Source organism: Bos taurus, chromosome 12 (assembly GCF_002263795.3).
Source record: "Bos taurus isolate L1 Dominette 01449 registration number 42190680 breed Hereford chromosome 12, ARS-UCD2.0, whole genome shotgun sequence".
Lineage (NCBI taxonomy): Eukaryota > Metazoa > Chordata > Mammalia > Artiodactyla > Bovidae > Bos > Bos taurus.
Window position 1 is genome coordinate 34,846,319 of NC_037339.1, and position 21,632 is coordinate 34,867,950.

Genomic DNA, 21,632 nt, shown 5'->3' on the forward strand with positions numbered 1-21,632 from the left:
ATTTTTTCTTCCTCTTTATTAACTTCTGTGCCTTTGCTCTTAAAATGGTCATGTGGTCATTCTGTGTCTTAAAATTCCAGCCTGGTCATGCTGGGTCTACCTTTCTTACTATATATGCCAAGAAACCCTTTCTATCCTTCCTGAGTCTCATCCTTAAATCATGCAGCTAAAGACAAGCACACAAGCCTAGGAAGTAAGTCACGGAGTGCAGTCTCCTGCATTGCAGGCAGATTCTTTTCAGTCTGAGCCACCAGGGAAGCCCGAAAAAAGTCTAAATGTTGTTATCAAGAGACATTTTTGTTTTGTTTATTTGTTTACTTTTTGCTGCCTGGACAGGGACTTGAACCCTGGGCCCTCAGATTAAAAGTCTGATGCTCTACCAGCTGAGCTACCCAGGCTTTGAGGCTGAGAAGAGTCTAAAGACTGAGCATGAACCCGAGTTGCCACAGAGAGTCACAGGCCTTGGTGCCCCTTGTTGGGCCATGGGTTCCCTGGTGGCTCAGATGGTAAAGAATCTGCCTGCAATGCAGGAAATCCAGGTTCAATCCCTGGGTCAGGAAGATCCCCTGGAGAAGGGAATGGCAACCTACTCCAGTATTCTTGCCTGGAGAATCCCATAGACAGAGGAGGCTGGTAGGCTATAGTCCATGGGGTCGCAAAGAGTCAGGTACAACTGAGCAACTTCCACTTTTCGCCTTTCACATTGTGAATTAGGGGATAAATACCTGTCTGTCTGTGCCTTGGACAGTGCATTGCCACTCACCTGCAGAGACCAAGGTTCTGAAAGAGGAAAGAGAAAATTTGGTTTAAAGACTCTAACATCTGGAACTGTAACATCGCCATTACTATTTTCATTAAAATTTTTTATGAATTAAATAGATTTCTGCTTTAAAAGGTCTCTAAGGAAACATTTGCAGTTCTGGCAGCCCTGGATATCTAAATGCTAGCAACATCTATTTTGTGAAATACAAAGCATATGCTGGTACCTACAATGGACCCCCGAAACATAGATCTATTTATTCAAGCTTTTATAATTTCATGTTACATTTTCACCTTTTAAATTTTTATTTGAAAAAAAAAAAAAACAAAACCCCTCAAAACTGGCACCTGATGAGATTGCTTTCCTTTCTTTAGGTGAAAATTTTCATCTGAAAGATCATGGATGTTATAATAGTTTAAATATCTACTCTTTCTCCTGAAAAATCAACTTATGAAAATGTTATTCTTATTTAATTTTCTTTCAAAGTGGGGTAGGCTCCTAGCAGTAAACAAATAAAACTGGACTTGATTTTCTCTCATTGCAATGGTTTTGGAGCAGAAGCTTGTGGAGGCCGTTCTATCTCCCCCAAAGCCTGTTGAGAGTGGAGTTCAGGGAAGGGTGGAGGTCACCCACAGCCTCTTCCTTCTTGTCAGGAAGCAGTGAGGGGGCAGCCTGCAGAGGAAGACCAGAGCAAATCATAGAATCATTTCTGTGGCCATGGAGCAAGGGAACACAAAGCTTGCTGCTCTTCCCAAAGAGAAGGCAGTGGGTCTGTCATCAGAGCTCCAGGTGGTGAAACCCTTGCCCTGTTCATCACACCACCTTGTGTATAAAAGTGTTGGTTGAGAAGTTTATTCCCTGTTAGTTTAAGGAGTTCCTAGAAAGAGAATTATAGACTTGAAGTCTCTTTGACTGACTGAAAGAGAGAAGGAAAGAGAAAAAAGAAAGGGAGGAAGAAAGGGAAAGGAAAGAAGAGAGAAGGAATGAAAGAAAAAGAGAGAGAGAGGCAGGAAGGACCTAAAGGCTAGAGAAAAGGCAGTTCCGGGAGTCTAAGATTCCCTGGGTATTGCTCTAAAATGAGAATTCTAGATTCAAATACCATCTTCCTATTTCTCTGCTTTCAAACTCTGCTCAGGGAAAGGTTTAGGAACCTAGAACATTCACTTTGTTCAGACCTAGAGCATTTCTCTACACAGAGCGGAGAAGAGGGTTAATGTTACCCTCAGCCACAAGGAAATAAATGTCCGTAAGTTGTGTGGGAGACAACAGATGTGTCTTGGGTCCCCTGGTCTCCAGGAGGCAGACAAGTCACCCAGCTCAAGAACAACCCAGAGCACAAAGCCTCCTCAGGGATGGAGTCTGACGACCATCTCTGTGCTGTAAGGCTCCCAGGCCCAAGAGGACAGACGGCAGGTCAATGACCCAGTGACCACTTCTGTGCTCTGCCCCTGCTTGTCTCCACACAGGCGACCATGACGGGTTCTCCAGGTTCTTTGTGCCATACACTCCCTATGGCTAAGTCATAGAGCAGGGCTTTGTTCTGTTTCCTCTCCCAACTTGTGGATAAGGCAGAGAACTTGCACTGCCCTGGCCGTCAGAAGTGATCAAGGTCATCCCAATATTTAAATGATTGAATAACTGAATCAGATGTGTCACCTCAAATTTAAGTTCTGGAAAATTTCAGGACCTTTCTTGTAATATTACCATGAATATCATGAGCCCACTCTGCAAACCTCCCAGACCCAGTGCTCCTTTCTATGAGAGAACATCCAGATTTTAAAGTCAAAGTACATATACACACAAATATAAATTTTTATGAAATTTCTGTAAGGGAGATATCTGTTCCTTAGACAAGAAATGAACTGGTTTTTTCAGTGTAATGGCTGTGATACCTTTGTGATACTGAATGTGCTCAGTAGCTCTTTGCCACCTGGTGAACTGTAGCCTGGAGGATTAATGTTAGGAGCCGGGTTAATGTTAGACACCAGGCTCCTCGGTCCATGGAACTTTTCAGAGAATACTGGAGTGGTTTGCCATTACTGAAACTATTTCTCAGTTTACTAAACCAACCTTCCAGTAGACATACACACAATTTGGTTGCCTGGACTGATACTTAGAAGCACTCCTGGAAAACAACAACAGGCCTGCTGACATCATAAGCATGGGTTAAAGGCAAACTGAGAACACATGAAGAATGAAGAGTATGAGATGGTTGGATGGCATCACTGACTCAATGGACATGAGTTTGAGTAAACTCCAGGAGTTGGTAATGGACAGGGAGGCCTGGTATGCTGCAGTCCATGGGGTCACAAAGAGTCGGACATGACTGAGCGACTGAACTGAACTGAACTGAACTGAGAACGCATACCAAATATTTGTAGACAAATATTTGTATCTGTTTTCCTGTACCCTCACTATGGTACAGATAAGATCACTTCATGCATATAAATATGATTTAGTAATTTACTTCTTACATTCAAAGAAACCCCTGGGAGCAATGAGAGTTGGGTGTTTTTAAATGCATTGAATATAGACTTCAGATTTCCCTGGTAGCTCAGTGGTAAAGAATCGACCCACCAAAGCAGGAGACAGAGGATCGATCCCTGGGTTGGAAAGATCCCCTGGAGAAGGAAATGGCAACCCGCTCCAGTATTCTTGCTGGAGAATCCCATGGACAGAAGATCCTGTCGGGCTACAGTCCATGGTGTCACAAAGAGTCGGACACGACTGAAGAGACTAAAGAACAACAACAGTACAGACTTGGGTTCTTCCATGGAGCTTGCCCAGAGGAAATCACTTAGACAGCCTCAGAATCTGGTTGTTTGGTCATAGGATGTACTTTAGAATAAATCCATCCTATTTGCTTGATACATCCATCATCTTTTATTTATAATGAAAGACAATCAAAAGGTGTATTTTGAAGATTTGGGGGGAGGTCTGTGAGGGAGGGTCATCATGAAATTAGGTGTGTTGCTCCTCAGAGTCCTGTTAACCTTGCTGTCATCCCCAGAGTGCTATGTGTGCTAAGTCACTAAGTCGTCTCTGACTCTTTCCAACCCCATGGACTGTAGCCTGCCAGGTTCCTCTGTCCATGGGATTCTCCAGGCAAGAATACTGGAGTGGGTTGCCATTTCCTCCTCCAGGGGATCTTCCTGACCCAGTGATCAAACCTGCGTCTTAACAGGTGGGTTCCTCACCACTAGCGCCCCCTGGAGGGAGCCCCCAGCTGTACTCCCCCTGCCTGCCAACTCCCTGCCTTGGCTGCAGAGCTTCCAGTGGAGACGTGGTCATACAAGAGGTGAATTTTCCAAAATACACTTTATTCCATGGCTCATTTTTCCTCCTTCTGTTTTCCTGCTGCCATTACCATGGAGTTTAAAGGGCACTTCAGAGAATAAATTAGAAAGCAAGACAATCTCTTTAACAAGTGGTGCTGGGAAATCTGGTCAACCACTTGTAAAAGAATGAAACTAGAACACTTTCTAACACCATACACAAAAATAAACTCAAAATGGATTAAAGATCTAAACGTAAGACCAGAAACTATAAAACTCCTAGAGGAGAACATAGGCAAAACACTCTCTGACATACATCACAGTAGGATCCTCTATGACCCACCTCCCAGAATATTGGAAATAAAAGCAAAAATGAGCAAATGGGACCTAATTAACCTTAAAAGCTTCTGCACATCAAAGGAAACTATTAGCAAGGTGAAAAGACAGCCTTCAGAATGGGAGAAAATAATAGCAAATGAAGCAACTGACAAACAACTAATCTCAAAAATATACAAGCAACTCCTGCCAGCTCAACTCCAGAAAAATAAATGACCCAATCAAAAAATGGGCCAAAGAACTAAATAGACATTTCTCCAAAGAAGACATACAGAGGGCTAACAAACACATGAAAAGACGCTCAACATCACTCGTTATCAGAGAAATGCAAATCAAAACCACTATGAGGTACCATTTCACACCAGTCAGAATGGCCGCGATCCAAAAGTCTACAAATAATAAATGCTGGAGAGGGTGTGGAGAAAAGGGAACCCTCTTACACTGTTGGTGGGAATGCAAACTAGTACAGCCACTATGGAGAACAGTGTGGAGATTCCTTAAAAAACTGGAAATAGAACTGCCTTATGATCCAGCAATCCCACTGCTGGGCATACACACTGAGGAAACCAGAAGGGAAAGAGACACGTGTACCCCAGTGTTCATCACAGCACTGTTTATAATAGCCAGGACATGGAAGCAACCTAGATGTCCATCAGCAGATGAATGGATAAGAAAGCTATGGTACATATACACAATGGAGTATTACTCAGCCATTAAAAAGAAAACATTTGAATCAGTTCTAATGAGGTGGATGAAACTGGAGCCTATTATACAGAGTGAAGTAAGCCAGAAGGAAAAACACCAATACAGTATAATAACGCATATATATGGAATTTAGAAAGATGGTAACAATAACCCTGTGTACGAGACAGCAAAAGAGACACTGATGTATAGAACAGTCTTATGGACTCTGTGGGAGAGGGAGAGGGTGGGAAGATTTGGGAGAATGGCATTGAAACATGTAAAATATCATGTATGAAACGAGATGCCAGTCCAGGTTCGATGCACGATACTGGATGCTTGGGGCTAGTGCACTGGACGACCCAGAGGGATGGTATGGGGAGGGAGGAGGGAGGAGGGTTCAGTATGGGGAACACATGTATACCTGTGGTGGATTCATTTTGATATTTGGCAGAACTAATACAATTATGTAAAGTTTAAAAATAAAATAAAATTAAAAAAAAAAAAAAAGAAGAAAGGAAGCAAGGCTGGAGCCTTTGTAGAAACACAAGCAAGTTTTTATCTTGGAATGCTTTCCTCATGAAAGCTGCAGAGAACACTTGGAATGAGGTGGAAACAAAGGCTGGAAGGCATTTCTGAGCAAGTGTTCTGCTCCCCGCCAGCCTATGGACTAACTGACTCCCTGCCCCACGGCTGTTTATGTGGGGAAAGGAGCCTGGGGCATTTAGGCCCCCGGAGGCCACCTCCTCCCGCCTCACTGGCCCACAGAGGGGTCAGAAGTGATACGATGAGGCCCAGCACGGCTGTTTCTTCCATAGCGTGTGGAGTGGCCTCTGCTATGGTTTTAGTGGCTCTTTCCCTAATGACCAGATGCTTTCATCACTTTAGTGTTTGCTCAGTGGGCACCTGCATGTCTTCTTTTGCCCATTTTGTCAATTCATCCCTGCATGTTAGGTTTTGATATTTTCAATGCTTTTAAATCCTATTTTCTTTTACAATTTTATATATACATTTTTCATTACTGTTCTATGGAAATGTATTTGATGTTTGTATATCAACCCTCTAAACCTATGACCCTATTGTTAGCAAAGGGCAAAGGTGGGGGGTGGGATAAAGTAGGACTTTGGCATTAATTTCATACACACTATGATATATAAAATAGATAATCAACAAGGCCCTACTGTATAGCACAGGGAACTCTACTCAATATTCTCCAATAACCTATATGGGGAAAGAATCTGAAAAAGAAGAGGTACATGTATATATATAACTGATTCACTGTGCTGTACACCTGAAACTAACACAACATTATGAACCAACTCTATTCCAATATAAAATTAAAAATTAAAAGTCCTATGGCCTTGTTAATTTCACTTTTGGGTCCTAGGACTTTGCTTTCTCTTCATTTGGTATTTTACGCGAGTTTCTCTCATGTGCACTATCATAGTTATAGCTCAGTTGGTAAAGAATCCGCCTGCAATGCAGGAGACCCCGGTTCGATTCCTGGGTGGGGAAGATCTGCTGGAGAAGGGATAGGCTATGCACTCCAGTATTCTTGGGCTTCCCTTATGGCTCAGCTGTTAAAGAATCTGCCTGCAATGTGAGAGACCTGGGTTCGATCCCTGGGTAGGGAACATCCCCTGGAGAAGGGAACGGCTACCTACTCCAGAATTCTGGCCTGGAGAATTCCATGGGTTGTATAGACCATGGGGTCTCAAAGAGTCGGACACAACTGAGTGACTTTTACTTTGACTTTCAGGGATGTAGAGTTCTCCTTTCTTTGTCTCCACCTGGGATGCTGTCTTCTTCCTGCTTTTTTGCACTGACTGGGACAGAATGTTTCAGCACAGATGGCTTGAAAATAACAGGATGCTACCTATCTCTGCTCACCCAGCACACCCTGAACCCACACCTGCCCTGTGGCAATCATACAGTCCTAGAACAGACAGCACAGGGAGCTTCATTCACTAGTCATGTGCTATTAGCAAAGGAGAGCAAAGGCAAGGAGGGTTTGAAAGATTAATCTGAATGGTAATGGTTAATAAAACAAGAAAGAAAAGGCGGGTACAAATTGTTAATTATTTTTGAGGAAAAAGAAAATTCAGAATGGTCTTGCTTACAAATTAAGTAGCATAATATATAATAACTTTATTTTTTTATTTATTTTAGTTGGAGGCTAATTACTTTACAATATTGTAGTGGTTTTTGCCATACATTGACATGAATCTGCCATGGGCATACATATGTTCCCCATCCTGAACCTCCCTCCCATCTCCCTCCCCATCCCATCCCTCTGGATCATCCCAGTACACCAACCCTGATCACCCTGTCTCATGCATCGAACCTGGACTGGCGATCTGTTTCATATATGATAATATATATAATAACTTTATTGGGGATAAGCAATGAGGACCAGATCAAGTTTGCTTTGGCAATGAGCAATGCATTTCACAAAAAGCTAATGCTTAGATTTTAAAAATTATCTTATCACAAACATAAACACAACATACAGCATCCTACTAAAAGACATAATACTTGAATATAGAAACATACTGTAAATCCTCCCCCAAATAATCTATACACTTGTTGTTTAGTTGCTCAGTCATGTCCAGCTCTTTGTGACCTCATGGACTACAGCACACCAGGCTTCCCTGTCCTTCACTATCTCCCCGAGTTTGCTCAAACTCATGTCCATTGAGTTGATGATGCCATCCAACTATCTCATCCTCTGTTGCCCTGGGGATTTCCCAGGCAAGAATACTGGCGTGGGTTGAACCCATGTCTCCTGCATTTGCAGGTGGATTCTTTACTGCTGAGCCACCAGGGAAGCCCTAAGAAGAACAGGCAAGGCCTTTAACTTTGTTATTTTAACTGGATGCGCCATAAGACACGTCACTGATGGTCTGACATCAGGCTGTATAAATCTTCACCTCTCTGTAGACGCTGCAGAGCAGAAAGATTGCAGCCGCAGCATGAACTGAGTCCCCCTGGGATGAAGGGTTCTCTAACAGCCTTTCTCTGCACTCAGAGTATAATACAGGAAAGCTTTCCATACTTAGAACACATAAAAGGGGACAATCTTTAAATTGCTGAACCTGTTAAAACACCATGGTTCCCCTTGTCAGCAAGTATATTTACATTGAAAGAAGGAAAAAAAAAGGTCAGCTAGTATTTTATAAAAACGATTCACAATTACTGATAAAATCTAAACAGTATGAATTAGCTGGGTTTATGCATCTTCTTACCAGTGATGTATGTCTCTCCTATAAATTCGTAGGCATTTTATTTGAAAAAAAAAGAGTATATTTTCTGTATGAGATGTAACAGAAAACAGTCTCATTTGAACTCATTAAAAGGACGGTTTACAAAGAGCACATGTCCTCCAGGGCCTGGGGCTGGTGAGGGACGTGGAGACGCCAACTGTGTGCAGGGTACACGCCTGGCAGACCGCAATGTGGTCGTGAAAGGGAATGCCTGCGTCGTCAGATAGAACTTATTATACAAAAGCATCTAACTCAAAACTTTCCTACCAGACATTCCTGGTGGGTTGCCAAGGGTGGGCTCGAAGTCTTAGGGAATCACAAATATGTAGGTCAGTGGGGGCCTCATGGGCACGGCTCCTTCAGAGGCAGGTATTTCTCGAAACCATGAAGGGTCATTTAGAAGGGATCATGTCAACGTCTGCAGCAACTCCTTGACATGGCATCATGATTAAGTCTGTCAAATTCCAGAGCAGCAGAAACTGATGAAAAATTCCAAGGACTGAAAGGGAGCACAGGGTACAAGTCCCTTTCCTGTTTAGAAGCGCCTTACCGTGACCAGACGAGATGCCCTTTGTGCCACTCTGGGCTCAGTGACCTGGCAGGCACTGTCCTGCAGGCAAAGTGAGCCCCGCTCTGCAGTGGGGACCCGGGGAGTGGACAGTAACCTCTGACCAGCTTGACAGAGGAGGAGGGGTTATTTACAGAGGAGGGTGGCCTGGGTGACGTCTCTCATTGCACTGCCTCCCGTCTAATCAGGCGTGTATAGAAATAATTAAATCACCCTGTGTGGATGCAGGAGATGCCCACATGTTGGGCTCAGGGCTGAGTGACACCAGGAAGGATGGTGCCATTATCAGGAGCTCGCATACCACCTTTAAGCCCTCTCATCAGCCATTTTCATACCACAAGCGGTGGTTTTCATAATGGAAACAGACGTGTCACACATCCCACGATGGATCTCTGGTAGAAAGAGCGTTGTGTCGTGGAGAGGGCTCGCTCTTAGTCTGCGTGATCATTATTGTGCAGGAACATTGAGCAGAGCCTGCCTTGCTGGGATTCAGGAGGAATTATTAATAGAAACATGTGTATCCCAGTGGATGCTCTCTTTCCTTGGCTTCTTAGAACTTGGAAGGGCAGCAAGCAGGAGCCCTTGAAGTTCACAGTGAGAAATCATAGATTCTCCCCCCATGTCTGCTTCAGAGTATTTTGGGTACACACAAAGTGTAAGGCTTAGACTTACCCATTTGTGGAATTCATTCATCCTTTCTTTTAAAAACTCAGGAGTGAGATGGTCGAGGCATCAGTAAAAGAGTGTGTTAAAGGATGCTGATTTTGTGGCATTCAGGTATAGTAGGGCTGTTACCCCAAATGTCACGATTATATGTGTGTGTGCACATGTGCACACTCAAGCACACACACACATGTGTGCACATCCACAGTTAAGGCCTGGGGAGGGCTGGGGGTCTGGGGAGACTGCAGATACAGTGGAGCTGTCCCTCGGCACTTCCCCCCCACACCCCCACTTCCACACAGCTGAGCTCCTGCACAGAATGTCGCTCTGGGGACCCTGTGAGAGGACGCAGGGGTTGAAACTATTAGAAAATGAAAAGTGAGCTCTGCTTCTAGATATGTGTATGTGTTACACTAGACTCGTAACAGAAACAGAGAAAATGTGCCACTGCGGCTTCTCACTTGACAGCGGGCTTCCTTCCACAGCTGTCCGCGTCCACTGCCCCTTGACGTGGCCTCTGCCTGGGACGCCAGTGGGTGTGGGGGATGGGGGGCCTCGGTGTCCTTGGCCACCTCCACCGGGGCACACGGCATCTGGTCTTTTGACCAGGGTCTGTCACACAAATGCCATGTCTTAATTGGGCAGTGGAACGCTGCCCAGGGTGGGTCTGAAATCCTTCTCAGGATCTGTTGACTGTGGGCAGTGCCCTGCAGTCACTACAGATTGGGCAGTTCTGTATCTGAGAAGCACGTGCAAGCTGTGTCGGAAATCACTCCTCCTGTCTGTCTTCTCTGTACTTCCCGGCCTTCTGGTGAGCCCACCAAGTATGCTATAAATGCCTCCATGCTGAATCAAAAAAACAGTGAGAAAATTATCTGAATCGTGCCTCCCCTCCAATTTCCCATAAACAAGAACAGAGGGGCTCCTCTTGCGGGACGTCCATCTGTCCACCTGCCTTTGGCTGGCTTTGGGAGCCCCTGTGTTTCCGTGATGGCATCGCTCGTGTTTGGTATGATCTCTTTCTGCGTTTCCTGCCTCCCACCCTGGCCTGCCAGCTCCTAGAGCAGCAGGGCAATGCCTCATCCAGCTTCGTGTTTCCAGCAAAATCTTTGTTTTCCTTTGTGCAGGGAACACAGTATCTGTTCAATTACTAGAGAAGTAAAAGTAAGAACACTAACAACTTAAGAGCTAGGTGTTCCTTGCTGTACAAGTGTCTTACATGGGTGGGATCTAGACTACAGCTTTCTTAGATGGGGAGTGAGAGCCTTACTCACTCAGATCTTGAGAGGCAGACTGACAGCTGGGAAGGCAGAGGAAGCGGAGAAGCCCAAGCAGAGGGACCTGGTTTCCAGGGCTTCCTCCTGACTCTGCCTCCTTGAGCATCCCCGGAGATTGTTCTGTTTTCTGTCGTTTCCCTATTTTTAACCCCACAGGCTGTGTGCATCTCTTCCCCGCTCCGTCCCTTCATTTTCAGCCTCCATCCAAAGCTGACAGCCTAAGGATGGTGCCGGAGCCAGTGATGAGATGGTGGGTGATGTGATGGTGGGGGAGGGGTGTGGTGGGTGCAGCCCTCGGCCCCCCCACCACCCACCCCCATTGAGGCCACTCTGCTGCCCCTTCCCCTGCTCTGCTGCCCACAGCCTCCTCACACGGCCTTCCCCTCATCCCCCAAAACAGAGTGGAAGCTGGTGGAGAAGTTCCACTCCTGACAAACAAACCTATGAGTGTAGCCTGGAGGGGACATCATTGCTGGCCTTCTGCTCACGTGAATGGCCCTTGCCCCAAGAACATAGGGACTCCTGAAACCTGGCATTCACTGGATGTTCACTGACTGCCAGACGCGGTGTGCTGCAAGTGCATTGTCTCCCAATCCACCCAGCCACCCTTTCAAGGATGAGAACGTGGACACTCCAGGAGGCGGAGAAAGCCTTCCGGAGATAGGTCCTCAGTAAGAAAGATGAAGCTGGCTTGGCCAGAGCCGAAACCTGTGGCTTTAGTGATGGGCAATGTCTTGGGTGTCTGGAAGGTATTTCAGTCTCTCTACCTGTTACATATAAAATACTTCTTTGATGATTGAAAATGTCTTTTGGGAATGCATGTTTCTCTAACTCACATAGAATCAATAAAATATAATATTGACACTAATACTGATCAGCTTATACTGCCAAATTTGGTTTGAAGAGATGAAAAAAATCTGAGTATATTTACTTATAATAGTAGCTTATTGCCCAAGTAACTTCAGTAAATAATGTGCTTTTTTTTCTTTCTTCAAGTCCCCCTAGCTTAAAATGCTTTTGATTGGCATACAAGCACTAAATTTCATAAGGGCAATACTAAAATTAGGAAGCTCATGAATGTGTATGTGAAGAAGCTACTTCAGAAAGCCCATGCACATTCATGTATCTGGTTGTGGCAGGTTGAATATTCTGTTTCTTCACATAAATAGTGTCCAGAGTTGTTGGAAGGTAGCAAGAATAATTCATTTTCCTGCAATTTCAGTGCCATTACTGGTAGCAAACATGTTTTGAGCAGTTACTGTTTTCCAGAAACATTGCAATGGATACTAAATGTATGATCTCAGTTTGGGGAGAGGATCTGACTTCTGTCGAGTCCAAGGTTGGCCCCATGGGTGCCTCCATATCCCGTGTCCCTCGTCGGCCTGTGTGTGGTCTAAGGAAAGCACCCAGAACAGTGTCTGGTAGACAGCACACCAAGTCAGTACGGAATCATGCTTATCAAGGCTTCACTCACAAAAGCTAAGTGATATTTGGGAATGGACAACTGACGTGTTCAGCTCCAATACGTAACAATTTAAATAAGCTGGTGGGATCCAAAATCAGTTCTGTTTACTGATGATCAGTTGTCAAGGCATCATGTGTTCCTTCCTCGAGTAGGCGATTTGCTTAAAATGCACAGAGAGGCGTGCTAGCCATCCTCCGTGGCTGTGTTAGCACATGTTTGGGCTGGTCTTGCAGGTGAAACCTGAGTTGGCCACAGAAACCAAATTCCAACCCAGGAAAGGGTGTACATCCTGAAATTCTGCACTTTCCTGTCTGTCCTGGGTGAAGGCCCCCACCTCTTGGACCACAGTGGAGAGCAGGGTGCCCCCCCTGGGCGGGGACCGCGGGTGACCCACCCCTGGCCACCCACGGCCAGAAAAGCACACCGGGAGTGAATGTAACTTAAGAACCTGGAATAAGCCAGGAGCATTAAAACACTTCGTCTCAGGGACTAACTGAAGGATTCCATCCTTGGGTTCTTTCCCTGAATCTGAGACCACGAAGCCAAAGCTGGGGTCTGGGAGCCATGGGGGCAGGGCAGTGCTGCAGGGGCCCTGGCCCAGATGGGCCATCATGGACCATGCCCGCCCAGTGCCTGGAGCTTGTGCAGCTTGTGTGCAACGTGTGTATGGTCCATCGTGGCTGCTACGCGTCCGGTGTTCAGCGTGGGGAGGAGGTAGCCTGTGCTATGGTACAATGCTGGGGCGTTTCAGCCACTCTGTGTGTCAAGTACAAACACTCCCATATTGGCCTGTTGCTCGAAGTGGCTGTTTTTAGAAATCATTCAGTAGGAAAGCCACTCTGAAGAGGGATGAATGATTGCTTGGGTGTGCTGTATTCTCTTTAACCAAAACTGATCTCTGGCCATTAGTCTGAACCTGAGACGTACGTGTGTGTTCCTGACAGCCAGTCCCTTTCAATGTCCCTGTAATGAGGTGAAATGAAGGGTTTCAGGATCTCATTTTGGTTAACGTTTTCCCCGACCTGCAGTTTCTCTGATTTGCCCTACCATTCGCTCCGTTTTCAAGGTGATTAGCACTATCTTTGTGGAGAAAACATTTTCAGGGTCATCAAGAAGGGACCTGGGACAGGAAATCAGCATTGACATCAACAGATAGAAGCTGTTGGGAGCAAATTGAGTAGATCTGAGCCCACACGCCTGGGCATGCTTCACGTGGGGCTAAATCAGGAAAAGAGGTTTGTTTGTGTATTTCAGTGAATAAGCACAAGATTTAGGAAATGGTTAATCTTTTGTTAAAATTCACGGCCTTCTGGGATTATTGCGCCATTCATTACAGGTATCAAAGCAGAAACGAAATTCTATTGTATTGTGAAGTTTGGCCCATTCAATTGGAAAAATCTTAATGATCAAGAAACCATGTGTTTTTACTCAGATATGTTTTATGACAGAGCTGTAAAATCTTGTCTCAAATAGACCTACCGCAGGCCTGCATTGTTTCAGACGGTAACAGGACTCGCTTCTGAAATGCCTTTGTATTAAATCGAGAAGATTGATGAAAACTGGAGAGCTTCACACGGGAGTTATTTACGACTCCTCGTGACTCACACGAGGATCTCAGCGGCACTCGGCAGGCCTGTGTGAGCTTCAGGTTTGCAGAAATTACAGCCCCGGGTGTGTGACAGCAGTTCAAAGGCAGCCCGCCCAGGCCACTGCTAACAAATGTGTTTAAAGGTTTCTAACTTGGCACAAATCGGGGTCCAGAAGGATTAAAGCGTGAAGTGTTGGCCATCAATCTAGAAAGAGTATTTTTCATAACATTCGAAGGGGAAAAAAGGAATATGTTGTTGTTTTGACTCAGTCTTCCACAGAGAAAGTTGTTTTGTTCTTTTTTTTTTAAAGTTGCAGGCCTCATTTCTTAAGGGAAAAAGATCTATGAATGGTGACCAAGCAAATGCATTCATCTAATAAAGAGTCAACATGTAGTCAAAGGTCGGATGCCTTTTTTTTTTTTTTCAAATGTGATGCAGTCTTATAAGTCTTAGATTCCCTATCAATTCCCCATGATTGACTTTCACAGAAAGTCTCCCAAATCCTCCCCTAGGTAAGGATCTAGCCTGACTACCTACCAATCACCTACAGCTGTGGACCTCATGCACCTTAGAAACACTTGAAGTCTTGTCTTTCTTCCTAAAGCCTCCATTGTCACTGGAAATACGTCACAAAGAAATCTGAACTGTAGAACCAGCCTCGCGTTTACCCTCTCCAGGTACCAAAGACAAATACTGTAAAAATAATTATCTTTATGTATAAAATATTTGTTCAAAACATACAGAGAATGCCTGCAACTATCAGACATCACTGTTTTAGGGGCTAACACGCATTTACCATCTTCCAACCAGGTGACCTCACTAGTTCTTAGTTAAGTTTGGAATTGTGTTGAAAATGGGATTGTCTCAGACATTTTTGAATCCTTTTCTATCCCTAGTGAATTTCAGAACATGTTGCACGTGTGTATCTGTGTGCTCGGTGTGTGCTATCTGACTCTGTGTGACTCCATGGATTGTAGCCCTCCAGGCTCCTCTGGCCATGGGATTCTCCAGGCAAGATTACTGGAGTGGGTTGCACCTCCTTTTCCAGGGGATCTTCCTGACCCAGGGATTAAACCCAGGTCTCCCACATTGCAGGCAGCTTTTTACCATCTGAGCCACCAGGGAAACATTGTACATAATGGGTGTTAAATTAAGATTTAATTGAGTGATGGAAGACAAAAACAAACGAAAGTCTTTTCCCCAGAGGCAGACACCACACAAATTCGAATCAGTCGTGTTTTTGAAACTCACGCTTTAAGTATGCACATGATGCTCAGCACTGACCTCTAGACTTACCCTGGCAGTTCTGTCTTGAAAAGTACAGTTAAGGATTGAACAAAGTGTCTCCCTGTAAACTTGTGTATTGGAATCTTCACCTCCAGGAGCTCAGAATGTCACCGTATTTGGAAAGAGGGCCTTTAAAGAGATGATTAAGGTGAAATGAGGTCATTGGGGTGGGGCCGTGAGCCAATATGATTGGCATCTTTATAAAGAGAAGAAATTAGGTCAGAGACACAGAGGAAAGACTATTAAGACACAGAGAGAAGAGGGCTTCCTAGAAGCCAAGAAGGGAGGAAACCAACCTGCCCAGATGCTATCCTGGGCATCCAGCCTCTGGAGCTCTGAGAAAATTGATTTCAGCTGCTTAAGTCACCCTGTCTTGCTACATTGCTATGGCAAAGCTAGCAAACTAGTGTTCTCATATTAAACCCTATTTCATCTCTTTTTACCAGAGACTCTTTTGTTTTAAATTTAAACTTTTTCTTTTATATTGGGGTAGAGCCAATTAACAATATTGTGGTAGTTTCAGGTGAACAGTGAGTGAAGGGATTCAGCCATATATATATATACACGTATCCATTCTCCCCTAAACTCCCCTCCCATCCAGGCTGCCTCATAACATTGAGCAGAGTTCTTGGTGCTATACAGGAGGTCCTTGTTAGTTATCCATTTTAAATACAGCAGTGTGTACATGAACTTCCCAAACTCCCTAACTATCCCTTACCCCTATCTTTTGAAATCTGCAGACAAAGAATTGGAACGCTCATATTTTCCTTGTATCTGACCCTTGGCTCTCTGGTCTCTATCTGATCCTCAGTTCTCTGGTCTGTATCTGACCCTCGGCTCTCCAGTCTATATCTGTATAAGCATCTACACATGTGGATGATGAGTTAAACTTGGCAAAGAGCAGCATCTGCACTTGTCTCTCTAATCAGAGTGACTTGAGGTCACTGTTCTGACCCTGTCTCCTGTGCAGACCTGGCCGTGAGCAGTGCAATGATGCTCTTCCCTAATGATGGAGGGGGGCAGGGGGCAGGGGGCCAGGGCAAGCCAGATGGCTGTGAAGAAGGGCACTGTCCTAGCCTGGAAGGTGGCCCACGTGCTGGTAGAAGGCATGGTTCTATGTTAGAGGCAGCTACTCTTCCAAGAGCAGACGTGACTTCTTGAAAGTGAGCGAACCTCTGTGGAAACAGGTAAATTTGACTTGGCAGCATTGAACTCTTTGAACTGGCTAGCAATCACCCAGAAAGCTTTGTTAGAGACATTGTATACCAGAAAATGCACAAACTTGGTGTAAAAGCGGAACCATAAAATAAATTCTATGAAAGTTTTCAGCCATGATTAGGCTATTTTATATCATCTCCAAGACAACCCCACCCGGCTAGCTGGATGGGTTTGGGGAAGGGATGGAGGCTGTGTGTCCCCAATTGTTCTCCCCAGGTAGCTTCGTCTGGGCCAGGACAGCCCGTGGATGCATCTCTGTTACAAAAATAATGAAATGCGCAGCCCAGCAAAAAGCCAGGTGTGCCCCCATGTCTGAGGGTCCTTTGAAATCATGTGAGAGGTCTCAAATTGTGCATCAGATTCTGCATTTCCACTTGCTTCTCTGTGAATTTATCTTAAATGTCTTCATAAGACATTCTGTGTGAGACACCCTTCCTAGCATCGATGTTCCTTTGGTTACGAGTCTACAGCCGAGATGGGAGTTGCCTACCAGGCACTACGATGACTCTTCTGAGATTCAAAGACATTGCTCCAAAGGGTTAGACATGGAGTGCCGTGGCCCAGCCATCATCAAGGAAGTGAGCTCTTCAGTAGCTGTGCTCACATCTGCCGGACTTTGCCTGGGAATCCCATGCACTGTTACATAATAAAAAGCAAAAACAGCTTCTGTGAGGAAGAGGTATCTCTCTTCTCTTTTCATTGTTTATTCAACTGTGTACCTACACAAGCATGTTGGGTTCGTGAATAATGATTTTATTCTGAGGACTGCAATCCAGTTCAGTTCTGTGGCTCTTTATGTGTCCTCATGTCCGACATCAATTCTTCAGCACTCAGCTTTCTTTATAGTCCAACTCTCACATCCATACATGACTACTGGAAAAACCGTAACTTTGACTAGACGGACCTTTGTCAGCAAAGTAAGGTCTCTGCTTTTTAGTATGCTGTCTGGGTTGGTCATAACGTTTCTTCCAAGGAGCAAGCTTCTTTTAATTTCATGGCTGCAGTCACCATCTACAGTGATTTTGGAGCTGCAATCCAGTCCTCCATTAATTTTTATTGTTCCAGTTATTCCAGCCTCGGCCACCGGGAGCTCTTTCAGGCCAGCTTCTATGCCCTTTCAGTGTGTCCTGCCATCTCCTGAGCTCAGGCTCACTGCCTGGTAGTGTGGGAGGCTCCAGGTCCACGTTGGATCTTCCCTGCCTGCACCTCCTCAGAGTCCTGAAAGATATTAAAACCATAATACAGCCTTAGTTTGGAAACCATAGGTATTATGCAGCTTGACGATGCTATGTGCTGATGACAACTGTCTTCTGTTCGTGATGTGGCATTAGAACCTTATTTCTTTTAGGCTCAAAACATCAATAGAAACCCCTGGAGTAAGTGTGATCACTGCCACTTTGCTGATGAGAAAACAGACTAAGAAAAAAAGCAACTAGTTGTCCAAGGTCTAGAAAAAGAAGGAGCTGGAAAAAAGTCCTTTAAGCTCAGACTCCTCCCAACTTGCAAGAGCCAAAATTAAGCAAAACATTGGAAACTCCTGTTGTCAGTTTGATGGCCAGCCGTATGTTGAGCTATGTGGTTGTAGTGAAGCCAGTGAGTCCTCCTCTCTTTTGTGGGAAAAAAAAAAAGGCATTTTTGACCAAAGTGTTACCTATCCTCATCTAGGATAAAAAACTGTGAAAACTGAGTCAGTCTGAGTCTGAAATGATCAAACAATCAGAAGGAAATACACATGAGTCCCGAGAGGAATAGTTTTGGTGACGGAGTGCACCCTGGCACAGATTGCACACCAGGTGTTCGTGCCCTGATCCTGGCGAGAAGTGAAGCTGGGGAAGACCTGTCCTTTCCTGCTCTGTCCCGTGGCTCCTGAAAACTCCAAGTTTGGTCAGTCGGTCTACATCCTATAAAGTTGGTAAATTCATGCAAAAAGGAATGTTCCTTGCACTGCAAAAAGTTTTTCTTATCCATTTTCCTTTGATTAGGTAACAGAGGACAGTTTATAATAGAGGAGCGGGGTATGCGAACACGGAAAAAAAGCATAAAATTTAACATTTATGTATTTCCAACTCCTGGTCACATGTCAGAGAGATTTAAAAATGATTAAGTGAGGAATTTATAGCTTTGCACAATCACATTTACAGCAATAATATTAAGGCGTTCAGAAGGATGAAAAATGGAAAAAGTATAATGCTAAGAGTTATTTTTAGTATATAATCTGCTAGAGCAAAGACTCACCTTGGATCCACGTGGCCTTGCTGGTAGTCGTTTCTGAGAAAAGTGACACTGAAATGACGTTAGAAGGCAGGTCTGCTTGAGCACAATTCGGGGAAGGAAAGACAACACCCTGTAAGGTGACACGTCAGGAACAGGGGTTCACACCCCTGTCTTACGTCTGAATTAAATACATGATTCTGGTACTCCAGAACATTCCATCATTTTCTCACATGACTCTGAAACTAGCAGCCAGAAAGTAGGGCTGTTATTGAGTAACACATCTCCGTTCCATGATGGCGTTTGCTGACTCAGGACAGAAGGTGCCTGTGAGCACAGAAGGCAAAGTTTCTGCTTTAATGAGCCTTCCAGGGAGACACATGGGAGAAGAGAGACTGCTGACACAGGTGCCTTACTATGTGAGACAGCCTAACAGGTGTACCCTGTGTACATGGATGGAGATGCGTGTATCTATGTGTTCAGTAACATACCTTCAGTTCAGTTCAGTTGCTCAGTCGTGTCCAACTCTTTGTGACCCCATGGACTACAGCACGACAGGCCTCCTGTCCATTACCAACTCCCAGGGTTTACTCAACTCATGTCCATTGAGTTGGTGATGCCATCCAACCATCTCATCCTCTGTCATCTCCTTCTCCTCCTGCCCTCAATCTTTCCCAGCATCAGGGTCTTTTCCAATGAGTCAGTTCTTTGCATCAGGTGGCCAAAGTATTGGAGTTTCATCTTCAGCATCAATCCTTTCAGTGAATATTCAGGACTGATTTCCTTTAGGATGGACTGGTTGGATCTCCTTGCAGTCCAAGGGACTCTCAAGCGTCTTCTTCAACACCACAATTCAAAAGCATCGATTCTTTGGCCCTCAGCTTTCTTTATAGTCCAACTCTCACATCCATACATGACTAATGGAAAAGCCATAGCTTTGACTAGATGGACCTTTGTTGGCAAAGTAATGTCTCTGCTTTTTAATATGCTGTCTTAACTTGGTCATAACTTTTCTTCCAAGGAGTAAGCATCTTTTAATGTCATGCCTGCAGTCACAATCTGCAGTGATTTTGGAGGCAAAATATAAATAAATAAATAAAGTCTCTCACTGTTTCCATTGTTTCTCCATCTATTTGCCATGAAGTGATGGGACCAGATGCCATGATCTTAGTTTTCTGGATGTTGAGTTTTAAGCCAACTTTTTCACTCTCCTCTTACACTTTCATCAAGAAATTCTTTAGTTCTTTGTTTTCTGCCAAAAGGCTGGTGTCATCTGCATTTCTGAGGTTATTGATATTTCTCCAGGCAATCTTGATTCCAGCTTGTGCTTCATCCAGCCCAATGTTTCTCATATGCAATGTTACTCTGCATATGAGTTAAATAAGCAGGGTGACAATATACAGCCTTGATGTACTTCTTTCCCTATTTGGAACCAGTGTGTTGTTCAATGTTCAGTTCCAACTGTTGCTTCCTGACCTGCATACAGATTTCTTAGGAGGCAAGTAAGGTGGTCTGGTATTCCCATCTCTTGAAGAATTTCCCACAGTTTGTTGTGGTCCACACAGTCAAAGGCTTTGGTGTAGTCAATAAAGCAGAAATAGATGTTTTTCTGGAACTCTCTTGCTTTTTTGATGATCCAACGGATGTTGGCAATCTGATGTCTTGTTCCTCTACCTTTTCTAAATCCAGCTTGAGTATCTGAATTCATGGTTCATGTACTGTTGAAGCCTGGCTTGGAGGATTTTGAGATTTACTTTGCTAGAATGTGAGATGAGTGCAATAGTGCGGTAGTTTGACCATTCTTTGGCATTGCCTTTCTTTGTGATTGGAATGAAAACTAACATTTTCCAGTTGTGGCCACTGCTGAGTTTTCCAAATTTGCTGGCATATTGAGTGCAGTCCTTTAACAGCATCATCGTTTAGAATTTGAAATAGCTCAACCGGAATTCCATCACCTCCACTAGCTTTGTTCATAGTGATGCTTCCTAAGGTCCACTTGACTTCGCATTCCAGGATATCTGTCTCTAGGTGAGTGATCATACCATAGTGATTATCAGGGTCATGAAGATCATTTTTGTATAGTACTTCTGTGTATTCTTGACACCTCTTCTTAATATCTTCTGCTTCTGTTAGGGGCTTCCCTGCTGGCTCAGATGGTAAAGCATCTGCCTGCAATGCGAGAGACCTGGATTTGATCTCTGGGTCTGGAAGATCCCCTGAAGAAGGCAATGGCAAACCACTCCAATACTCTTGCCTGGAAAATTCCATGGATGGAGGAGCCTGGTAGGCTACAGTCCATGGGATCGCAGAGTCAGACACAATGGAGCACTTCTGTTAGGTTCGCTTCTGTAAGGTCCATACCATTTCTGTCCTTTATTGTGCCCATCTTTGCATCAGATGTTCATATGTTGTCTCCAGTTTTCTTGAAGAGCTCTCTAGTCTTTCCCATTCTATTGCTTTTCTCTATTTCTTTGCATTGATCACTGAGGAATGTTTTCTTATCTCTCCTTCCTATTCTTTGGAACTCTGCATAAAAAAGTGGGTATATCTTTCTTTTTTTCCTTTGCCTTTAGCTTCTCTTCTTTATAGCTTCTCAGCTATTTGTCAGGTGTCCTCAGGCAACCATTTTGCCTTTTTGCATTTCTTTTTCTCAGGGATGGTCTTGACTGCTGCCACTGTATATGTGTACAGATACATTAATACATACATAGTTCCATATAATTGTGTTTTGTGTGTGTTGTTATCAGTTTTGATAGGTCATCAGATCTAATACCTATGTATATCATGTGTGTGTCACATATAATATAATAGTATAGTGACTATGTTTATATTGGGCTTCCCTGCTGGCTCAGTGGTAAACAGCCCGCCTGCCAAAGCAGGAGATGTAGGTTTGATCCCTGGGTCAGGAAGATCCCCTGGAGAAGGAAATGACAACTCACTCCAACATTCTTGCCTAGGAAATCCCATGGATAGAGCAGCCTGGGGTCACAAAAGAGTAGGACATCACTTAGCAACTAAACAACATTTATATCATCTATA

The 21,632-nt window shown here is 44.4% G+C and overlaps 1 non-coding gene across 1 annotated transcript; it reads right to left on the reverse strand.

Moving 5' to 3' along the window:
* Window positions 1–325: 325 nt before the first annotated feature.
* On the reverse strand, window positions 326–398 carry TRNAK-UUU (transfer RNA lysine (anticodon UUU)). Its single transcript has one exon. It is a non-coding gene; the product is annotated as a tRNA-Lys (tRNA).
* Window positions 399–21,632: the final 21,234 nt, after the last annotated feature.